Below are 25325 nucleotides of genomic sequence, written 5' to 3'. Positions count from 1 at the left end.
CACTCCCGCGAAGCGGGTCAACACCTGCGACAGAATGGCCCGCACAAGTCTCACACCCCGCAGTGTGAGAAACGGTGAACAAACAAGCACAACTCACGCCCCGTCCTCAACAGCTTTAATTCCGCCAGTACCTTGTCTCCTACCTTCCAAACTTCACAGAAGCTCTCCTGCGAACCTAGCGCAACTAGCACTCCTGGAAGAAAGGATATTGCGGACACATGGCTTATCCACAGCCTGGGGGATGGTTCTAGAATGAAATTTTCACTCTACAGCGGAGTGTGCGCTGATATGAAACTTCCTGGAAGATTAAAACTGTGTGGTGGACCGAGACTCGAACTCGGGACCTTTGCCTTTCGTGGGCAAGTGCTCTACCAACTGAGCTACCCAAGCACAACTCATGCCCCGTTCTCACAGCTATGCTTCTGCCAGTACCTCGTCTCCTACCTTCCAAACTTCACAGAAGCTCTCCTGCGAACCTAGCAGAACTAGCACTTCCCCGCGAAAGGCAAAGGTCCCGAGTTCGAGTCTCGGTCCGGCACACAGTTTTAATCTGCCAGGAAGTTTCATATCAGCGCACACTCCGCTGCAGAGAGAAAATCTCATTCTGGAAACATCCCCCAGGCTGTGGCTAAGCCATGTCTCCGCAATATCCTTTCTTTCAGGAGTGCTAGTTCTGCTAGGTTCGCAGGAGAGCTTCTGTGAAGTTTGGAAGGTAGGAGACGAGGTACTGGCGGAATTAAAGCTGTGAGGACGGGGCGTGAGTCGTGCTTGGGTAGCTCAGTCGGTAGAGCACTTGCACGCGAAAGGCAAAAGTCCCGAATTTGAGTCTCGGTCCGGCACACAGTTTTAATCTGCCAGGAAGTTTCATATCACCGCACACTCCGCTGTAGAGTGAAAATTTCATTCTAGATGAACAAACAAATTTGCCCTCTGTATTTATACAATGGAACAATTCACATCAAGTGGACCATGTTTAGAAATCGTCGGCGGACTACCTCATATCTGAATAAAATTTCGCACTTATTGTCACATCTCTTTTTATCCGTTACCAACATTTCTTGCTCTCACGCTCTCACGCTCTTACACACCCTTTAACCAGTTGAGTGGCAGGACTGTGTCAGGGAACAAGGTACAGCACTCGCAGTTGACAACATCAATGTTATATTATTCGACACAACATTAACACAAATGCTTTTGTCCTCCTCTTTAAAAAAAAATAACGAAACTAAGAATTTTACAAAACACACGAAAACAAAAATTTCTCGAATTACCTAACCTGCCTCTTTATCATAAAACTTTATGAATGACAGAAAATTCCTTTTTTCATAGACTTGAAAATGCCTTAAATTGACTTTGGATATAATGGACAGTGTCTTGAAAGGAGGATATAAGATGAACATCAACAAAAGCAAAACGAGGATAATGGAATGTAGTCGAATTAAGTCGGGTGATGCTGCGGGAATTAGATTAGGAAATGAGACATTTAAAGCAGTAAAGGAGTTTTGCTATTTGGGGAGTAAAATAACTGATGATGGTCGAAGTAGAGAGGATATCAAATGTAGACTGGCAATGGCAAGGAAAGCATTTCTGAAGAAGAGAAATTTGTTAACATCGAGTATTGATTTAAGCGTCACGAAGTCGTTTCTGAAAGTATTTGTATGGAGTGTAGCCATGTATGGAAGTGAAACATGGACGATAAATATTTTGGACAAGAAGAAAATAGAAGCTTTCTAAATGTGGTGCTACAGAAGAATGCTGAAGATTAGATGGGTAGATCACATAACTAATGAGGAGGTATTGAATAGAATAGGGCAGAAGAGGAGTTTGTGGCACAACTTGACTAGAAGAAGGGATCGGTTGGTAGGACATGTTCTGAGGCATCAAGGGATCACAAATTTAGTACTGGAGGGCAGCGTGGAGGGTAATAATCGTAGAGGGAGACCAAGAGATGAGTACACTAAGCAGATTCAGAAGGATGTAGGCTGCAGTAGGTACTGGGAGATGAAGAGGCTTGCACAGGATAGAGTAGCATGGAGAGCTGCATCAACCCAGTCTCTGGACACAACACCAACATATAAAATTTAAACAATGTTATTAAGATTCACCAAAAAGCAGTAGTAAATACACAACGAATGTCTTCTGCCCGTTGGTGACGCAAGTTTAGAATAAAGCGTAGTTATCTGAACACAATTCAAACTCAGCTACAAGCGACGATAATGCAGCGGACGGGATAGGCGGTGCAACTTCGCCACTTTGGCCGTACTGGCAGATGGGCAGTTCCCATACACGGACAGCTACAGCAGACTAAAACCCAAACTTAATACGACGGTTGGAACTTTAATAGTGGCAACTATTTATTTACAGCTCGTAAAAAATATATACGTGTTTCAAAGTTTTACTGACATTCAAGGTAGTTCAAATGGTTCAAATGGCTCTGAGCACTATGGGACTCAACTGCTGTGGTCATAAGTCCCCTAGAACTTAGAACTACTTAAACCTGACTAACCTAAGGACATCACACACATCCATGCCCGAGGCAGGATTCGAACCTGCGACCGTAGCGGTCGTGCAGTTCCAGACTGTAGCGCCTTTAACCGGTCGGCCACTCCGACCGGCTTCCAAGGTAGTCACCAGCATTTTGTATAACCCGTTGCCAGCGATGTGGAAGTCGTAGAGTACTCTTAGCATTGCCAGTTGTGTTGACAGTACCGGCCGCTGTGGCCGAGTGGTTCTAGGCGCTTCAGTCCGGAACCACGCGACTGCTAAGGCCGCAGGTTCGAATCCTGTCTCGGGCATGGATGTGTGTGATGTCCTAAGGTTAATTAGGTTCAAGTACTTCTAAGTTCTAGGGGACTGATGACCTCAGATGTTAAGTTTCATAGTGCTCAGAGCCATCTGAACCATTTTTGTTGACAGTTCGAGCGGCGCCGCCTATTGCCCGACGAATTTGTAGCAGTTCTGAGCGAATGACGTGAATTGTTTCCTTCAGTTTAGAAATCGAGTTTAACTCACGAGGGCTTAAGTCAGGGGAGTGTAGAAGGTGGTATAGCACTTAGCAGCTCCATCAGTCAAACAAATCAGTAACAGCTTGCATTGTACGTGCTTGAGCATTGTCATGCCAAATGATGGTCACGTCCTGCGTAAAGTGTCATCACTTCTGTCTGTAAGCTGGTCGTAGGTCGTGTTCAAAAAATGAACAGCATAGAGACAAAAGTGATGACACTTTACGCAGGACCTGACCATCATTTTGCAGGACAATACTGAGGCACGTACAGTGCAAGCTGTTACTGATTTGTTTGACTGATGGGGCTGCTAAGTGCTATAGCACCTACTGCACTCCCCTGACTTAAGCCCTCGAACTGTCAACATAACTGGCACTGCTAAGACCTCCACATTGCTGGTAACGGGTTATACAAAATGCTTGTGACCACTTTGAAGGTCAGTAAAACTTTGAAACACGTAACTCTTTTATACGAGCTGTAAATATATAGTTGCTACTATTAAAGTTTCAACCCTAATATTTAATGACAGTGCGCTGTTTTTACAACAAAAGACGGATACATTATACAAAATTACAACTTGCGACACCATCATGGAAACATTTGCCCTGTGAGTACTTATGGTGATAAACAAACTATCAGTACCGGAAATTCAGAGTTACGGTGGGCTATACGATCTTTAACAACTGGGTGACACCAGACTCACAGTAGTACGTGACGAGACAGGGATTCAATACCCCAAAATTATTTTCCCAAATGGTTTCCCGTTATAATTACACTAAAAGGAATATCTTTTATTAAAATAAACTTCGCTATTTTTGCAAGCAGACCAAACAAACTTTCAACGCCCAAAAATGGTTTACAAATGCTTGCCAGGAATAAATGTGGTAAAAAGGGCACGTCGTATTAAAATAAACCTCTCTCTTTTTAAGTATCGGACAAGATAAAATGTCAATCTCCAAAACTGTTTTACAATTACTCACCTGTAACATTGTATTGTGTTGTATTCTATGTTAACCGGGGATCTAGAAACGACGGAGAGGCTCCGTCCCCGCCGCAGCCGCAGTGGTCTGCAACCCACGACAGCTACCGCAGTCCACTTCACCCCTCCGCCGCCCAACACCGAACCCAGGGTTATTGTGCGGTTCGGCCCCCGGTGGACCCCCCAGGGAACGTCTCACACCAGACGAGTGTAACCCCTACGTTTGCGTGGTAGAGTAATGGTGGTGTATGCGTATGTGGAGAACTTGTTCGCGCAGCAATCGCCTACATAGTGTAACTGAGGTGGGATAAGGGGAATCAGTCCGCATTCGCCGAGGCAGATGGAAAACCGCCTAAAAACCATCCAGAGACTGGCCGGTTCACCGGACCTCGACACAAGTCCGCCGGGCGGATTCGTTCCGGGGAGCAGGCGCTCCTTCCCGCCCGGAAAGCCGTGCGTTAGACCGCACGGCCAACCGGGCGGGCTTACCTGCAATAAGTGCAATGAAAAGGCCAGCTCTTATTAAAATAATTTCACTGTTTCAAATAGGACACTAGATAAAATTTCTAGTTCGCAAAAGTGCTTTAAAAATAGTTGCCCACAATAACTGCAATGAAAGGAACAGGTCGTATTAAAGTAAGTTTCACCATTGAAATAAGCTTCATTTCTTTCGGGATGAACCCCTACAGACAACAATACAGCAATACGGTTGAGAGACAACACGGCGTTAACCCAGCAAGCACACAGTTTGCTGTAGCAAACTCACCAAAATATTTTATGAAACATCGGAGAATGGATACTCAGGGTTTCCACAACCAGGTTCAGGCATATTTTCAGAGTGTACGATTGCCCCGCAACTGGCCAGAACACCCTCGGGTCTCCACTCGGCTACAGAAGTTCTAATATGTCAGGGCTAAACAGCGGTAGAGCGCCATCACTCCCCTAGGTGCCCTTTCCGCCATCGCTGACAGTCTCCCTCGAACTGCCTACCCATGTGCCGGCCAAAGAGCATGGCATGGCGCGTCGAACCATCAAAGATTCGTAGGGTCATTGCGGTCGAGCTGTCGATCCGAGCCGGCATGGCTTAACACGCAAGGAAAGCACTTGGCGATTAATTAAAGACATACAGGTGTTCGACAAAAATACGGTAACCTCGCTAGAAACTGGTGCTTGAACATCAATACAGATGCCAGCCTAAGCTACAGGTTGCGCTGTTATATTTGACTACCCACGGCACCTATGAAACGTCCTCAATATGTTGCAAGTTTCCGTCCTTGGCTCTTCGTTATCAGTTCCTAACAGCCTTCAAACCTTGTGAGCACCCAAAGATACAGCAACGTATAAAATACTATACGAGTTCGTCAACAGTGCTAGCGTCCCGATGTATATCCCCATGCTGCTAACCTAAAGCTCTTAGTAATTAAAATGGTAGGGAAAGACCAAAGCATAATCAACTGACTATACCCCCACGTACTTCTCTGCAGGATACGGTACACTCGGCCTACAACTGTATATCACTATGTACCTCCTATAAGTATGTGTCTGAATACGGGTGTATCTAGACGTTTGGCTGTAACACTCAAATGTTCTCATGTTCTGTCTAGATGGTACTTACATCTTCACAAATATTCATTTGTCTATCCACAGCTTTTGAAAGACTTCTTACATGACATACAAAATAATATTTTATTGCCAGTAGGAATTCTTGTATACTGTTCTCGTGTTCTTCTTAGATAATACTTATACACCTGTCCAAATATTCAGTTGTGTACCCGCAGCTTTTGAAACAGTTCTTACAAGACACTCAAAAAATATTGTGTTGCCAGTAGGAGCTTTGTAACATACTATCTCTGTGTATTCTATATTACATTTTCCTTTTGTTTACTCGTTTCAGTATACTGTGGAAACAAAATTTGTTTTATGTCGGAATCTGCCCTTTCTCAAGTCTATGTACCTTTGTCTAAAGTTACGACTTAAAGTAATTCATACACTGCGCTGTCAAAACAAACTGTGGGGTGACACTTCCAGTGTTAAGATGGCTGTATGGGCACGTTCTGAAAGCCAATAAATTAAAAAAAAGTGTCAGTCATAGTCACAACAGTGTTCTGTGTAATTGGGAGTGCATTATGTCGGTGCTCAGTGCATTCGAATGTAGGTGAATCGTTGATTCTCGCATGGTGGGTGCCAAGGAGCCAAAACGTGTGACAGACTCAGGAAGAACGAAAAGAGCTCGTTATTGAGTGGCCATCATGCTTTGAGAGAAATGTTAGCTTCAGTTCTTTATTTTCTTTATCCAGCGACGAAAAATTGCACATTTTGTATACACAAGATGAAAAGAATGTGGAATCACCAAAACCGCAACACATTTCCATGCCTAACACGGTGTATGAAAACCGTTTACAGTGTTTCTGGAATTCCAGCTTTCATTGGAATTTTCTGCTTATCGAACTCGCTCCGTGATTTTTATTTGTTGCTGACAGCGTTCGCGGGTGTGACATTCAATTCTGCAGTCACTTTTTCAACAGTTTTTCTTTTATTTTGCGTCACGATTCTCTTCAATGACCGCCCGTCACGATCATTCAACACACAATTTCGTACGTGTTGTGACTTAGCGGATGACTTCCGTGAGTGCGATATAAATCTTCGACACGGTACCTTTTGAAACATCAAACAATGATGCAAATGATTGTAAAACTAAAATGTGGTGCCGAAGCCATAAAACCTGGCCTAAGGATCAATGACCGAAAGTCTTTTCGTCGGAGGAGTCTTATGTGGAACAATACAGAGAATTAAGGAGAAGAGCTAACTGTGCAAGAGAAAGAAAAGAGAGTGGAATAAGAAGAAATTTCAAGAACTAGAAGAACTAAAGGAACAGAGTGAAATAAGAAAGTTCTATCATGCCATAGGCAAAATGAAGAATATATTCCAACTAAAAACAATGGCCTGTTCCAGTAAAGATAGGAAAATGATAAGGGAGGAAGAACAGGTAGTGGGAAGATGGGCAGAGTATTTCAAAGATACACTAAGCACCAGCCTAAAAGATGAAGAGACAGCGGCACAGGAGGGAAGAGTGGAGCTGGAAGTAGACAATGAAACCAATGAGGCAAGAAAACCAACACTACAAGAGATCTCCCAGGCTGTGCACAAGTCAAAAAACAATAGAGCCCCTGGGGAAGACAGCATAACTGCTGAATTAATAAAAACTGGTGGTGAGGCTGTAATAAAGGAACTGCACACATTGTTATCAGATACATGGGAAGCAGAAATTATGCCAGATAATTGGAAAAATTGGAATAATGGTCCCCATTTATAAGAAAGGGGACAGAACAGCATGTGAAAACTGTAGGGGTGTAACACTCGTAAGTACAGCTTATAAGATATTCACAAGTATATTAAACGAAAGGATACAGAAGTGTGCAGAAGGCATACTAGGGGAATATCGGCGTGGCTTTCGACCAGGCAGAGGAACAACTGATCAAATATTTGTGATAAGACAAATGATGGCAAAGTTCTATGAATATGATATAGATCTGCATTTCCTATTCATCAACTTGAAACAAGCCTTTGACAGCATATATCGGCAAGAACTATACAGAGTACTGAAAGAAGTTGGTATACGTGCTAAATAAATAAGACTAATCAGAATGACAATGACAGACACAAGAGCAGAAGTAAAGGTCCTTAACAGGACAAGTGAAAGCTTTAACTTTAATAAAGGTGTGAATCAAGGGGATAGTCTCTCCACTGCCTTATTCAATATAGCCCTGCATAGCGTAGCAAATAAAATTAACAAAAGAGGCACCATATTTATGAAAAGTAGCCAGATATGTGCATACACTGATGACATTGCTATAGCAGGAAGGACACCAATACACTCATAGAAACATACCAGACAATGGAAACAGAAGCCTTAAAAATTGGCCTCATAGTAAATGAAAACAAAACAAAATATATGGTAATGTCACACTCTGAGGCCAGAAGAACCCCTAGAAACCTAAACATCAATGGGAAATGCTTCAGGGGAGTGTCCTCTTTTAACTACTTGGGAGCAACAGTATTGGAAAGGCTATAAGGGAAAGAATACAAGCAGGAAACAGAGCTTACTTTGCAAATATGCAGCTATTCAAAAATAGCCTTGTTACAAGAAAACTGCTAATAGGGTATAATTCCCTAGTCCGCCCAGTTATCACATGCGGCTCAGAGGTATGGACGTTGACAGAACACGACAAAAATGCACTAAGAAGCATTGAGCGGAAAATACCACGCAAAATCTATGGGCCAATAAGGGAGGAAGAAGACTGGAGAATACGCTACAATGTCGAATTACAAGAGTTAATACAAGGCTGGGACATAGTAAAATTTGTGAAATCACAACGAATACGATGGCTAGGACACTTGGAGAGAATGGCAGAGGATAGAATTCCAAAGAAAATGATGAAAGGTATGATCCATTCAGTTAGGCGAAAAGGGAGACCTAGAAGATGGGTCGACGAGGTAATAATGTATATCACCAATATGGGAGTCCGTGGTGGAAAAGAGCAGCAAATAACCGAGAAGTGTGGAGGAAGATTGTTGAAGAAGCCAAGGCTCACCAAGGGCTGTAGCGCTACTGAAGAAGAAGTCTAGTCGCGTACTGTTTCCAGTTTCTGGCCAAGTTTACGTCCCAAGAGTGAAATATGGCGGGGATTCGATGATGATATGGGCAGTCACACGTGGTAGTCCATGAGCCCATCGTTACTATGCAGTGTGGAATTACTGCCAAGGGCTATGTGATCATTTTGGCTAGTCAGATCCATTCGTGTTACAATGTTTGTTCCCCAGTGGTGATGCTGTTTCCAAAACAGCTGGCATCGTCTACGATAGGGTCTTTCCTTTTTTAACACAAGCTTGAAGTATTGCACCTCCCCTGGTCGCCATAGTCATCAATTCTCGATATTATTGAGCCTTTGTGGTCTACTAGCAAGAGAAGGGTGTGTGATCGCAATTCACCTCCATCACCTTTACCAGAACTTACCACTGTTTTGCAAGAAAGATGCTATTAGATTCCATTGGAAACCAAACGGGACGTGTATTTGTCAATTCCGAGACGACTAGGAGTTTTTTTGAATGTCAACGGTGTTCTTTACACCGTATTAGGCATGGTAACATGTTGCGTTTTTGGTCTTGCCATATTGTTGTCTATCGCCTGTGTACAAAACCTGCCGCTTTTTGTCACTAAATCAAGTAATCAAGTCAACACCTTCCTTAAAATATGAGAGACGGTCAGTCAGTAACGAGCGCCTTTTAGTTCCTCCTGAATCTGCAACACACCTCGGCGGCCTAGGCTACGAAAGCACTCACAATATGAGAACCATCAATACGGCCACGTCCAAAAGCACTGAGCACCGACCTAATGCACTCCCAACTACACAGAACACTGTTCTGATTAACAGGCAGACAAGAATCTTGCTGTTTAGCCATGATTCTGGCATTTTTTTTAATTTATTGGCTTACGGGGCGTGCCCTTACTGCCATCTCAACATTGGAATTCTTATACTACTGTTTGTCTTGACAGTTCAGGGTACACATTAGTTTAAGTTGTAACTTGGTATGAAGTTAGACAGGCACACGAAAGGACAGATTCCGACGTGAAACATAGATCAACAGTATACTAAAACGAGTCACCATTTGCAGCACTCCATCCCAATCAGTTATTTTCATCTTCGTCTAGTACACTAAATGGAAGCTTTTTAAAAGCACACGTCGATGTAATATGATGAGATGCCTATAGGCACGTGCAATGGATTTAGCTTCGTTTCAAATTGGCTTTACAGATTATCGGGTTTGTAATTTCGTGTGGTTAATGCAGGTCTTTGTTCTGCTTTGTATTTGTTCTATTGCACATGCGACACGAAATCCATTTCATTTCGATCTAACGCGGTCTATCTTCTCTTAAATGAGGTTTTTATTCCGTGTGGAATATTAGTTTTTGAGGTACTGTACAGAAAGCATTTAAAGTTGTTTCACTGCAGTGTGTGAGCACAGCTACCAAAATAGCTTCACTCAGCTTAATTTGCCAGCAAACGTTCGTTAATTCGTCTCACCTCTTCCTGACTCACAAACTTGCCACGTTGCACGCGTCCATAATAGAATTTTGAATGAAACCAATCTACGAGTTTGTTTGTTCAATAGACTACGGTATACAGCTTGGCCAGAAGATGAAAAGCTTGTGACGGTGCTTCAGAGTAGGTTGTGCTGAGAAATCACTGTTAGGAAAAAAATGCTATACATTGATCCGTTACCGAGTTAATTAGCGATAAAGTTAGCCAGTCAAGCCGTTGCGTGCGCAGGTTCAAGCGACCCGCCAGATACAATTAGCGTCAATTGTTCCCATAGCATTGATGATAGCGCTCGAGACTGCTCAGCCTTTAGTTCGGGTTCTGTCCTTACTCTCGTCCCATGTCAAGTTTCTGTGTCACTTTCTTGTTCGGTTTTAGTAAACAAACCGATAAACACGTCTCTGTCGAAGAGCTCAAATTTGGCTGCGCAACGGCCTGATTGGCAAACTTCCGCTCTAATTAACTCGGTATACTGCGATTTTCATCCGTTGATTGACGACATACTGTCCGCGCCCGATAGCTGAGTGTTCAGCGCGACAGAATATCAATCCTACTGGCCCGGATTCGATTCCCGGCTGGGTCTGAGATTTTCTCCGCTCAGGGACTGGGTGTTGTGTTGTCCTAATCATCATTTCATCCCCATCGACGCGCAAGTCGTCGAAGTGGCGTCAAATCGAAAGACTTGCACCCGGCGAACGGTCTACCCTACGGGGGGCCCTAGTCACACGACATTTACATTTACCACATAGTCTGCGAATTTCATGACGTTTCCGCCACTGGGAACTTCCTCCATTGTAGCTATCTACATTTCATCAACATCAAAAGTATCTTGTGGGAAATGTGCCACTGCAGCACACATACGGCAAACAAATCGGACTTTTTCTCTATTCCTGTATTCCTCCGTTAATCGTTGTTCTCTTATTCACTTCCGCATACACTGGTTGAAGCGGTTAAAGTGAAAATTCCAACTAGGAAAGGGATGTTTCGGGGAACACTGTTTTCATACCTGTAACTGTAGCCGTTTCAGAGTCTAACACTGCAGTTTTCGGTGATCACCAAGACAACTTATTTTTCAATCCAGTAGATGTCAGCGTTATGATGAACAATTGTTTTAGCTGTTTCAAACAACTTTCAGATATCGCCTCCCTGAGAACAGTTCAAAGCCGGCCGCTGTGGCCGAGCGGTTCTAGGCGCTCCAGTCTGGAACCGCGCGACAGCTACGGTCGCAGGTTCGAATCCTGCCTCGGGTATGGATGTGTGTGATGCCCTTAGGTTAGTTAGGTTTAAATAGTTCTAAGTTCTAGGGAACTCATGGTTGGTTGGTTGTTTTGGGAAAGGAGACCAGACAGCGAGGTCATCGGTCTCATCGGATTAGGGAAGGATGGGGAAGGAAGTCGGCCGTGCCCTTTGAAAGAAACCATCCCGGCATTTGCCTTGAGCGATTTAGGAAAATCACGGAAAACCTAAATCAGGATGGCCGGACGCGGGATTGAACCGTCATCCTCCCGAATGCAAGTCCAGTGTCTAACCACTGCGCCACCTCGCTCGGTGGAACTGATGGCCTCAGATGTTAAGTACCATAGTGTTCAGAACCATTTAAAACATTTGAACAGTTCCAATTTCACATAGACTTTCTCCCGTTCTTCACAACCGAGCATCACGATTCTTTTGTCATAAACAGGCCCATCGTCTGTTTTCAAATAACAATTACCTTCAGTTAATTTCAAAATGTATTCGCTCAAAGGAATCTCTGAACGAGAGCAAGGTTTTAGCGTCGACTTAATAGCTTCCTTTCTTGCTTTACACAATGCGGTCTTGGGGCTCTCACAGTGGAGCATATTTCAGATAATATCTAAAGCTTCATCTTTCAGATCTTGAAAAACCTCTTTAAAAATCTGAGAAACAGACACTGTCTTTTCTTCGTGGACTCCCATGCAGTTATGGATTCGTTTCTTGATCTGCACATCTTCGTCAGGAGGGCAAGAATATTGCTGTTCGACGATGATTCTGCCATTTTTTTTAACGGCAGCGGCAGTTACTCCGTTCGGAATTCACGCATAGCCCCTCGTGAACTCATATTTTCTGTGCCCCAGGAAGCGATGACCGTCCTTGTGAAGGCACAACTTCCCTTTCGTTGTTGTAACTATTTCAGATGCTCAGAGTGTATAGAACTCATGTAGCGTACGCCTAGGAAACTGAACGGAAACGGAAGCTGTCGGTGAGGTGCTGCCTAACTCACGTGACAACACATCCGCTGACGGTGAACGACTGGCGTAAATCAGCAGTGGGCGAGGCTGTCATCAGAAAACTCACAGCTCTAAACTGCTTAGACGTAAGTCCCATGCTGCTTGTGACACCTACAAAAGGGTCTGAAACACCACACAGCGTAAGCGGACGCCCCGCTCCAGTCACCAAATCGCAGTATCCGCCGAGAATCCACCGTGTGCCTCACTATACCCGCCAAGTATCACAGAACGAGTATATCAACAGTGCCTCAAGCTGAAATCAGGCCTCATTATCTGTCACCATTAGCAGAACCCGCTTGGACGTCCTACTAGGTATGTGCGTCGTCATTCACTCGATTCAGAACGAGCCCAGTGTTCACAGTTACCAGTACAAGTGAACATGTTATCAACATTGCACCCATAATCATCATATTAAAGTTAAATAGTGTAGTATAACCTTTGATAAATTATTGTTAAGCATGTTTAATGAGTGTTACCAATTTATGCCCAAAACTAATTGACGCTGTGTCAGCACCGTTTAGTTCTGTGCCAGCAAGCCACCTCAATAACAACTGCTTTCAGTAGTAGTGGCTCTCTTCCTGCCACATTTCTGTTGTACGCCAAGAGTATTTGGTGAATACAATAGCTTTCATGAGCTATTTTCGGATTGTGAAGTAAGTCTGATGCTCATGCACTTTTCCCCGACTTGTTCAGGAGGCGGTGAAGAAAAATTTCCACTTAGTGATACTGATCAAATAGTACAGACTTCCAAGTTGTTAAATTTTAATGAACAACTGATATCGAGGCACATTTGCGTAATTTACATACTTTATTTAGCTGCTGTTCGTTACGCTTTGAGATAGTAAAAGTAGGAGGTCACAACCCAAAAATCATTTTCAGTGTTCATTGACGCTTTAAATTAAATGAAGTTTCCTTCTGTGGCCGCACTTTTGCATAAGCTTGCCCTCCCTACCATTTTTCAACACAGATCGTGTTACCATTTAAAACTATTTATGTTCTGTGGGGCATATTTAACGGCAAAAAATAATTATTTTTAACTTCTTCGCGATAGTGTATTGGGTCCACTTCCGTTCTTAAGATGGATCACTGTCGTTTCAGACAGTATACGACATAAAGAGAAAGTTCTCTTTGCCACGACAGCAGTGTCGCAGGCACTGAAAAAGCAGTGGAACACCTAAAAGAGCAGAGAAATAAAACCCTCAAAGATTTTTGCAGTTAGGAAAATTATATAAATTAACATAAAACATGAAGAAAAAAAACACCATGACCTGACCATAAAGAGGGGAAACAACACTATATATATATATATATATATATATATATATATATACCCTATATAAACAACCCTATATACATATATATACACCTGGCGTTGCCTGGATATGTATTTCCTCCAAACATCTATTAGTCCCGTTCCTCCTCCCCCTCTGTCATTTTCCTCCTTCATCCACTCTCTGTCCTCCTCCTCTCTCTGTCCATCTCCTCCTGCCCCTCTCTCTGTACATCTCCACATACCCTTCTCTCTGTCAATTGTCAATCTGACCTCCCTCCATCTGCCCATCCACTTCTTGCCCCTGTGTCCATCTCCTACCTCCCTCTATCTCTCCCTCACTCTCATTTTTTGTCCATCTCCTTCCCCCCTCTCTCTGTCCATCTCCTCCTCTTCTCTTTTCCTCTCCATTTCCTACTTCCCTCTGTTTGTCTCCACCTCTCTCTCTCTCTCTCTCTCTCTCTCTATCTCTATCTCTATCTATCTATCTCTTCCTCTTCCTCCTCCTGCTTCTGTCCATCTCTTCCTCTCCCCTCTATTTCCTCCTATTCCCATTCTCTGTCCATTTCCTCCTCCTCTCTGTGTATTCATCTCCTCCTCCTTCTCCTCCTCTTCCTCTCTCTGCCTAAGTCTTCCTGCCCCTCTGTCCATCTCCTCTTCTTTCCTTTCTTTGTTCATTTCCTCCTTTCCCCTTTCTCTGTCCATTTTCCCTTCCCCCTGTCTGACCGCTTCCTCCTCGCTGTCTGTCCATCTCTTCCTCCTCCTTCTCTCACCACATCATCACATCTGGTGGTTTCTATCCCACACACTACTTCCTTCCAGATTGTAACTAATATGTGTACCAAATTCGGCTGAAATCCTTCGATCGCTTTAAGCTGAGCTTTTTACTCACGGTTTTATCTGTGTACGCTCATATCACATATATTTCACATATACTTAACATATTTTACACTTATTTTTAAAAATATTTTACATGAATGAGATTTTCACTCTGCAGCGAAGTGTGCGCAGATATGAAACTTCGTGGCAGATTAAAACTATGTGCCGGACCGAGACTCGAACTCGGGACCTTTGCCTTTCATGGGCAAGCTGTGAGGATGGGGCGTGAGTCGTTCTTGGGTAGCTCAGTTGGTAGAGCACTTGCCCGCGAGAGGCAAAGGACCCGAGTTCGAGTCTCGGTCCGGCACACAGTTTTAATCTGTCAGGAAGTTTCATTCAGCGCACACTCCGCTGCAGAGTGAAAATCTCATTCTGGAAACATTCCCCAGGCTGTGGCTAAGCCATGTCTCCGCAATATCCTTTCTTTCAGGAGTGCTAGTTCTGCAAGGTTCGCAGGAGAGCTTCTGAAAAGTTTGGAAGGTAGGAGACGAGATACTGGCGGAAGTAAAGCTGTGAGGACGGGGCGTGAGTCGTGCTTGGATAGCTCAGATGGTAGAGCACTTGCCCAGGAAAGGCAAAGGTCCCGAGTTCCTGTCTTGGTCCGGCACACAGTTTTAATCTGCCAGGAAGTTTCAATATTTCACCTGTTTCTCAAGTCGATTTCGTTCTGCAGTTGCATTTCCTCGCAGCTCACTGTTTATGACGCCGTATCTCCTGAACTGAGTGCTGTACATTTATATAATTAAGAAGGTACATCCAGTGTTATGTGGGGCTACTGTCTGCAAAATGTGTTGTCGATAGACTTAGTAGTAAGGAAATAATATGTTAAAACGTCACGCATGACGCGGCAGTTTTTCACGCGTCTCAGTTTTTATGAGTTATCTCCTGAGGTATGTGTCGTAGATTGATATATTTTCGTATGTACATTCAGCGATATATGTAAATGCTGCCTGCGAGAAGTGTTGTGAATAGAATCCCAGGGTGCTGACAACGATCTCCGCAAGCTTCCTATCCCCAAGGCCCATGCATTAACCGGCTAATGCTTACGTCATGAAGCGAGGAATCGTCCTCCATACCACGGAGATAAAACACGGATGCCTGGGCTGTTAATCTCGCCCAGCATCCATCATTCTGACGTTACCGCTGACGGACAACATCCATGCCTGCTGGGGAAACTCGGCGGGGTTTCGAGCGCCAGGGAGGACCGGACAATTCCGACCTGAGCGCCCTACTTCTGGGTGATAAAGTCGGTGATCTAGAGAGAATGAATCGAATATTAAAGAAGTAAGGATATCACAGGGTACTGATTAACAATGCAGTTCCATCTGGCAAGAGATGTGTCGGTCGTGGGCTTGTTCAGCAGCAGGACAGTGATGCGAAACATGCTTCTAAGTTGTGCAGGGGGCATGTAATAGAAAAAAAAGTGAGGAGCTGAAGAATATCATTTGACCAAGTCAGTCACGTGACTAAATCATATTGAACTCGTATGAGATGAACTTACCAGGGAAGTCGGAAAACGTAGGTCATCTAACGCTGAAGATCTATGAAATAATTTACAGACGTGTTGGATTTCTACACCTGTAGAAACAGTGCACCAGACTGACAAGAATTTGTGCAGCTCTTCTGAAGGCAAATGTGAATATTTTGAAGAGGCTAAAATGGAAATCTTATTATACTGTATTTCACGATACACGTACAATATACTTATTTTGTTGGTCTATTTAGTTTGTACAATGTGTTTGTACATTAAAATAAGGTATACAGCTGTCGATCGGCAGTGTTATTTCACCGAAACTCAAAGGTTCGTTGATAGAGACAGCAATGTTAGACTTTTTTTACACTGCAGGAGGCCGGCCGGAGTGGCCGAGCGGTTCTAGGCGCTACAGTCTGGAAACGCACGACCGCTACGGTCGCAGGTTCCAATCCTGCCTCGGGCACGGTTGTGTGTGCTGTCCTTAGGTTAGTTAGATTTAAGTAGTTCTAAGTTCTAGGGGACTGATGACCTTAGAAGTTAAGTCCCATAGTGCTCAGAGGCATTTGAACCATTTACACTGCAGTAAATTTGCTGCTATCGTGCATTGCAGAGATTCTCTGGATATTACGCGAGGAAAATAGTGTCACTGCCTGCTCAATATTTCATGTACATAGAAGGTGAATTCGTTTACTGCAAACGTCAGCGCGTAGGGAATAGCCTTTCACAGTAGTGTGCTTCTATACGAACTACTGATTAATTGAAACGAATAGAAGCGATATTTGGGCACTTATCTTTTTAATTACTTTTTAAAGAGCCATGTTTTTGTCTGTATTTCTATTTAAACAGCGTTGCGTTTCGTGCATCGCTTCCCAAACAATTAATTTCGTTTCAATTTTTGTTGCTTTTGGGTCTCTCGTTATTTTTAAGCAGTAGAAAATCGGGATAAATTTTTATTTTATTTGCCGTTTAAAGCGTATGGCGCATACGGAGGTGGAAGTAAAAAGGAAAGACACAGCTGAAATAAATCACTAAGATCATTCCATCTGTGAGCCGCTGTGCCCAGTGTCTGTACTTATTTTAACTAACAAAGGGTACAGCAATCAGTCGCAAATAACGTTTATTTCATATCACGATTTTTGTCAGTGTGTGGCTATCTTCAGCGCAGTAAATGTAAGTTAAAACATTAAAACTACTTACACGTCTGCACCTCTGTGCGTCATATTCTGTTACCGCTTGCGATTTTCCGACCCTCCAGAGGAATGTGTCGTTGAGACCGTGTCGTACTTCTTCGCAAGGAGAGTGACGTACAATTCAGCACATAGTCCCAAATGGACTATTCATGTCAAAGGCTGACACGACATGACACGAGTTACATTTACTGCACTGACGATAGCCACACAGTGACCAAAATCTTGATATGAAATAAACATTATCGGCGACTGATTGCAGTATCCTTTATTGCCCTTTTCTACTTGAAATAACAACGACATACACCTCTGTTGAAAGTCCGTTGTGAAATCACCCTTCTGAGAACAAGAAACATAACGGACAGAATAGCTAACATATTACCCAATATGACGACAAATAATTAAGACAAGAAGCTATTTTTATTTTAGGTAAATACAGTAGTTAAACATAATTACAAAAATCCAACACAAAATCAACAATTCGAAAGTTGGGTTCCTGCTGATTATGAAAATCATAAAAGATTCTTACTTCCCAGACATGTTTTGACATATTTGTGCCACCACCCGTGGATCGTATTTTACAGAGATCTTTGTCTCTAGATAATCATTAGGTTTTGAAGTTTTTGCCCGTATGATATACTTTGTTTAATTTTTTGCAGTGTAATCTCCATCACATTAGACAAGTGAGTTTTTGCGACTGCGATAATTTGTGATTTTTTTCTCTAATGTAAAAATGAGACCGCTCTGCCACTGTTTTTCCATTAAACACACAATGACGGCTTTGTGCCACACGACCTGAGAAATGTCGTTACATTGTGGGCACGAGATGTTTTCGCGAGAAACAGTATCGACGTGAAGCTCTTTACTGCAGCTCTGTGCGTCATACCCCGTTATCGTTTGCGATTTTCCGACCCTCCAGAGACATGTGCCATTGAGATCGCGTCATATTTCTCTGCGAGCAGAGTGGTGCACAATTCAGCACTGTTGTAAAAGGCAAGGTAAAAATGTCCGAAGTCCACGGCGGCTCAGCTATCGACCGAACGCGACTGCGTTATCCCGTAAGTACGACTCTGCTGTCTTCACCAGCCACTATCAAACCCCACTTCGTGTGATTTATAGGCAATTGCTGTTGCTCACAGCATTCAAGCATTGAATTACTGATTGCTGGCGTCATTCGTTGCTGGTGGCCGTGTTCTGGTTTCGCAAATGCTTCTGCTCTCATTTCGTCCTTTTCTTTTCTCACTCACTGCCGACGTGTTAGAACTTCCCAAACAGTAAACCCAAAGAGGTGCCATACTTCGTTTCCGTCAATGTTTATAAGTGAATATCCTACGGCATCCGGTTACTTAGTTATCTAATTCTCCTGTCACAGTATAGAAAGAATCACATTAATCTATAGTTCAACTTGAAATCAATTTTATTCACTTGTTTTAGTAGAAAGTATAGCATACAAATTATAAAGTAAAATTTTGGTAAATTTATTGTGATGTGCACCCAAATCATAACTTGAGTGATAAAAGTTTTTGAATTCGTGATTCCACCAACTACTCTAACAACTAATACGACTTGTGTATCCACACTAACATTTTCGATTGTTTTCACATGTCTCCTCCACCTCACGTCCACACCAAGTGCGCTAGAGATTTCTTACCCAAGAGTTTATTTGTCACGTTGTAAAACGTTGAAATTTACCCATTTACATTTGTTGAAGAATATGTGCACTCCATTACGTTAAGAGAGAGAAAAGTTCAGAGTTTAAAACTACTTTCTGTAGCTTTGGAGTAGCTCTCCCATTCATTAAAATAGGCTGAAGGAGGAACGCTCATAAACGTATCGTATATGAACCACATTCGATTTACGGATTACATTGTTTTGCTTGCTTCGGTTTCAGAAGAACTTCATAACAGGATGTGGGAACTGAAGAAGAGCAAGTATGATAGTAGCCCTGAAGATGAATTACACTGAGACCAAACTGATATACAGTTAACTCGCGACAGGGAAATAGCGAAGAATAGTGATGAATCTATAGAAACAGTTGATGAATTTGTATATTTAAGACGACTGAAAACAACAAGTGGATAATTAGTTAAAGACATAAACAAGAAGGCAAAAAAGTAGCTTGAAGCTCATTTGGGAATCTGAATAGTTGATTCAGAGATAAACAGTCGATGTGCTTAAGGGGACTAGTACGTGAGTAAGTGTCAAAACACAGATTTTTAATTTTTGTCTTGAAACATTCTCAGTAGTTTTGTGAGCAAGAAAAAATTTGCTACGAGGAAACTATCGAAGGAAGTACCAAATTACAGGAATTAAAAAGTGCCTCCGCACATCAGTATGCCCTCCACGTCACGCAGACAGCTCTGTTAGAAACAGAATTTTGTTCTCGCCTGTGTGTGTGTGTGTGTGTGAGTGTGTGTGTGAGTGTGTGTGTGTGTGTGTGTGTGTGTGTTTGTGTGTGTTAGTCTCTAATGCCTTAGTGAGATGAGATTATTAAAGACGTAATGGCACGGTAGGACTCAAAACCCGTATGATAGTTTTAACACTTCCACATGGAAACGGATACCAAAAACTGTTCTGGTAGGACTAAGTACTTCGAAATTAGGTGTGCTCGCTGCTCTGCCACACTTCAGTGAAGATGCAGTGTCAACATTTAACGTTATGGAACTGATGGGAGTGCCTGGTGGACTAAATACTCTATTTGTTCTGCCCCAGTTCTTCTTAGTGTCTTCGTCTCAGCAGCATATAATACTGCATTCCTCACCGTTGCCTTGTAGTGGCTTATCTCTGCCTCTGTGGATATATTCTTTTTATTGTATATCTCTCTCGTCATGTAGGAGGCTGACATCTTTATCCTCTCTGTTATTCCCTCCTCGCTCCTGTTCCTTCCTGTTATAAATTCTCCCAGGTATTTCAATTTGTCCACCATTTGCACAGTGCCTTCCGGTGTTTCCCAGTCTGCATTGGTATTTAATGTCTTTGTCTTGTTATAGGCGATCCTCAATCCCACCTTCTGGCTACCTTACTTAAGTTGACGAGTCGTGTATTTGCGTCTTCTTCCGTCTCACTTACTATCGCTATTTGGTCTGCAAAGGCTAGGCAGTCCACTTGAGCCCTGTTGTCCTTTTTGTCCCCCACATGGGTCTTTGGTATTCCCGTTTCCTCGGTTTTGCTCTCCACTGCCTGATCACAAACAAGCTTTAACTTTAACTTGAATTTCCCAGAAATTCGCTTTTCTGATAGTCTGGTACACACTGGTAAAAAACTGTTAAAGATAGAGGGCTGAAATTTTGTATATTGTCTTAAAGCATGCTTAACTAAAAAGCAGACTATACTTATGACTTAAATTTGAAAATTAAAGATATTTTTAAAGAAAAAGTATGAGTAAATTACAAAGTTTTATGTATTCTTTGTTAAAAAAAATTTGAACCATGATCATCTTTTTAAATGTCTACTTTAAGCAGAATAAAATATCAAGCTTCTCCTTTGCGTTTATTTCGAGATACGTGTACCTATGTAGTATTTTAGTAATTAATATGCTTCATTTCAATTGCAAGAGAAAATGTAATACAGAAAACATGCAAGACCAAAATCTGTAGTTCATTCATTAAACTGTTCAAAAAGATCTGTTAAAAGATGGTAAGAAATACAATAGCTTACAAATTTTATTCTTTAAGCTATACTATTTAGAAGACCGAGAAATTTTTCAAGATTTCACTTTGTGTTCACGAACTAGTCCCTTTAAACGAAATACCTGTACATTATCGGATCAGAAGTATTCGGACACCTTTATGTAATCCAGAAGTGACAGTAGATACAATGAGATGTACACACGACGGGTAAAAAGAGGGGGTTGAATATTGCGTTGTCAGTAGAGCAGCAGCAACAGCTGAGTAGGTCGAACAGGAAAGTTCAATGACTTTGAAAGTATAATGTTAAACTTCTAAACTCGTGTTTGTAAATGTCTGGTTGGTATCTGATAAATTGGCAAAACTCATTTTAATAAATAAATACGTAAATCTGAGTGATGGGTAACAGAGCTGTGTTAAAATTAAATTTAGAACGAACATATGTGAATCACATGCTACACGATGCGAAAGGCTAGCCAGAACATCAAATAATTCACCTTCGACAGAACAATCTATTTTCAAAGAAAATTCTCACAAAACGAATTACTCAGATTAAAACGTTGTCCCTGAATATCGTTAATCTATCTTTAGTCTTACGAAATGTTAATTTAATTCCACAGCAAATGAACATTAAATTCAAGGAATCTGACTTCCAGATTAGAAAACTCACAAGATAGTACTTTACTGATATCTACCGGTATTAAGCCTCTGAACTAACATTGTTTTCACAAATAACACTCTGACAATCAGTGTGCCTTAGGACGGACATTGATTTTGATGATAATTAAATTTGTTAGCCTACCCGTGCGCACGGGACGCTCGTGTATTCTGCAACCTGCTACTCTGAGGAATATTGATCTGACTATCCAAAACCAAATTTCATTTGCCGTACTGATAAATGAGAACAAAGACTCCTAGTATAACTATGCTTCATTAAGCCATAACAAGAATACACCCTTTCATAAAGTTCTCACTACTAGATAGGTTGGCAAAATATTTCTCAATAATTTTCCTGTGTACAATTAGTTTCCTTGATATTTGTTTCAATTATAAGCCAAAACTATATATCATAGTAAAATTTTTTATATCATAGCAAAATTTTTCTACACCGAATTTCAAACATACACAATTTTCTAACAATAAGAAACTAGAGAATTACAAATCTAAATGAAAACTGAATTACCTTAGAAGTCCTTGTTATTCTTTATTAATGATTGCACAATATTTTCAATATTCCTCAAAACACAGTATTACAAAAGAATTTTTAAATAATCCTGCCTCCATTACACAGCAAGCCAGCTTTCATCCTTTTCAAACCGACTCCATCGCCAGACTGTCTGACACACTTCTGCTCTGACAAAGAAAAAAAACTAACCTTCTGACCAGCATCTCTGGTCACGAATATAGTTCCAAAGTGTATGATTATAAAGACAATGATAAAACGGTATTACAAGGCTTGAGAACATTTATCAGATTTACAAATTAACTTATATTTGCGACCCATTACGTATTCAGAATTATCATAGCAAATAAGGCAGCCATCTTTCAACTTTAAACGTCACTGGATGTCACCTGAGTAACAGATCCACCAGGAACATATCAACTCTTCTAAAGCTGCCAAAATTAATTGTTGCTGTTGTGAGTGTGAAGTGGAAACGCGAAGAAACCACCACAGTTAAACCTGGAAAAGGCAGAACACATTTTCGGAGGGACAAGGACACTCGAGCACTGCAGATGGTGGTTGTAAAAATCGAGTGAAACCAGCGGAAGGAAACTCTCGTGCGTTTCATAGTGGTATCAGCAATCCAGGTAGCTCAGCAAGTATGCGTATGGAGATAAAAAAATTGATACAATGGTCGAGTAATTCCTCAAACGCCACACATTTCTGAAGTCAGTGCTGAGAGACGTTTGAGACGGCGTAAAGAGCGATTCCACTGGAAAATGGATGATTGGGAACGAGTGGTTTGGCGTGATGAACAACGCTGTACCGTATTATGGAATGATCTGGGCATGGCGTAAGCCTGAGAATGTAACCCGCCATCATGTGTAGTGCCAAAAGCCAATTATGGAGCAAGTGGTGTTACGGTACTGTGGTGTGTTTCGTGGTTAGGGTACAATCCCCCTACTGCGCCTAAGAAACGCTAAATGCAGAAAAACACGAGCACATTTTACAGCAGTGTGTACTGGGTGCAGCAGCGAAACATTTCGGGAATGACTGTTGATTGTATCAATAAGACAGTGCACCGTGTCATAAAACAGCGTCTGTGAGGCAATGCTTTGTAGACAATAACATTAATGAAATGGACTAGCCTACCCAGAGACCCGACCTCAACCCTATGGAACACCTCCAAAATTAGAACATCGACTTTACTCCAGATCCTTGCGTCCAACATCACTATCTTCTCTTTATTTCGGTTCTTAAAGCTACAGCAGGGGCCTCCTTGGTTGTCCATTCCCTGTCGTCAGTGGCGAAACATCTAGCAGCCTGATCTGCAGCGCTATTAGGTATTGGAAATTTGTATCGTAGCGATTGCTACTCTGTCTGTTTTATAGTAATGACTTAACTTTGTTTTAAATATGGATTTACTGTTTTAAAGACCTATATTGTACATTAATACTTTGTGAATAACTGAAATTTTATTGTAATAATTGTCATATTTTATGATTTTCATGAAAGGCGAATGTCTTACGGACGACGCGCGCATCTAACGCAGAGAGTAGGGAAACAAAAACTCACTTAGTTGTACGAAAACAATTCTCTGTTTTCCGATATTAGGTTTACCTCACAACACAAGGACATTTGAGCACCAAATACGGCCCTTAGGTATGATCCACATACAATTCTACTACTGAATTAGCAATTCGCCGATAATGTTACACCTGTGAAAGGATTTTTATTTGACCGTGATCGTGCATAATGGAAAATAATCGGACTGTTTTCGTTTCTCGAAAGATTACTATTGAAAGGAAGCAATAGCAGAAAGCATTAGCAGAACAAACAGATTTCGAACCAAGGTTCTATTAGTTATAACTAAACTGCAATTACGTACAAGAGAACGGCTGCCAGAATAATTATGCAGATTTCTACGATGTACTTGCACTGCTTATAAAGAGAGTTAGCTACTGGAATGGACTTCACTTGATACTGAAATTATGCTTTGCAAATCACATATCAGACAGTAGCAGACGTTAGCTATCAGTGAACCAGTGGTTCAACATGAACAACACAGAAATAATGTAAAACATTTTGGCAACAACTGGCTCTCAGTAACACTATCTGTACACTACAGTAGGAAAGCTAATAGTCATACAAGTAAATCGCTACCAATGGTGGTGTACTACTAACTTGGATATAAGCATCTTTTATCAGTTTAATTATTGGAAATTACTGACATGAAAATGGTTTTCAGACAGTCATATTAACTGTACTGATTACTATTTGTTGTCTTAGGGAGCCTTCACTCCCTTATGCTAAATAGAGCACACAAAAGACAACTGGTTCCTGAGTCATTATAAAATTGGTACTTGCATTTCATTAGTACACTGATTGTAATTTGGAAAGCAATCCTGTCAACAATTTGTATGAGGGACCAGTAGCTCAGATCAAAGCTGAAATTTAAGTCAAAACATAGCATGAGAAACACTTTTAATTATATACGCATGAAGGTATATGTACATGAAAGTTTAACCACCCTTCAATGAATAACACGTAGATTACTTCAGGAACCAAACTCGCTGAATGTTAAAGACATCTATTACATTGCAAAATTTGTTCAGTGTTGTTGTAGGTATCAGCTGTTATTCAGTTCAGTAATATAGGATACTCATAAATATCGCAACACTTCGAATGGCATCCTGTATAGGTAAACGACTGAAGATAAATTGTGGGAGCACAACACAAAGTTAAAAGAGCACAAACATATTACTGAATAAGAAACCGTCTAACTGGTCCATGCAATTACGCGGTACTCACCTGATGGCTGTGGCGGTTTCCTGTGGCTACTCAAAAGGGCGGCAAAAGTATCCAGGGCTCTTGCTGTATAACAAGCCCCGGATATTCTCATCTTAACGTCGGATTTTCGTAGTACAGAGATAACTAATGTATGCCATGAATAATGAGCCAATTTTCCTCCATATCCGAGACTATGTTACATAATCTTGCTGTTCTTCTTCCCTCGTTCAGCACACAAGATGCGAGCCCTTTGCCTGCTAGCCACCAACTCCCTCTTGCCGCAAAGGAGCCTTGCAGTTCGACAGCCAAATCCACCTTTTCTATTCCCACCAAGCCACAGAGAGACTTCCCTCCATGTTTTCTTCAATTACAGTCCTACGTTTCCTGTCTTTCCAAGGACATTATTCTTAAATTTACATACATACCGGATGATCAAAAGGTCAGTATAAATTTGAAAACTGAATAAATCACGGAATAATGTAGGTAGAGAGGTACAAATTGACACACATGCTTGGAATGACATGGAGTTTTATTAGAACCAAAAAAATACAAAAGTTCAAAAAATGTCCGACAGATGGCGCTTCATCTAATCAGAATAGCAATAATTAGCAT

The sequence above is a fragment of the Schistocerca cancellata genome, chromosome 7, assembly GCF_023864275.1.
Source record: "Schistocerca cancellata isolate TAMUIC-IGC-003103 chromosome 7, iqSchCanc2.1, whole genome shotgun sequence".
NCBI classification, from domain to species: domain Eukaryota; kingdom Metazoa; phylum Arthropoda; class Insecta; order Orthoptera; family Acrididae; genus Schistocerca; species Schistocerca cancellata.
Note: the sequence above shows the minus strand (reverse complement) of the source record.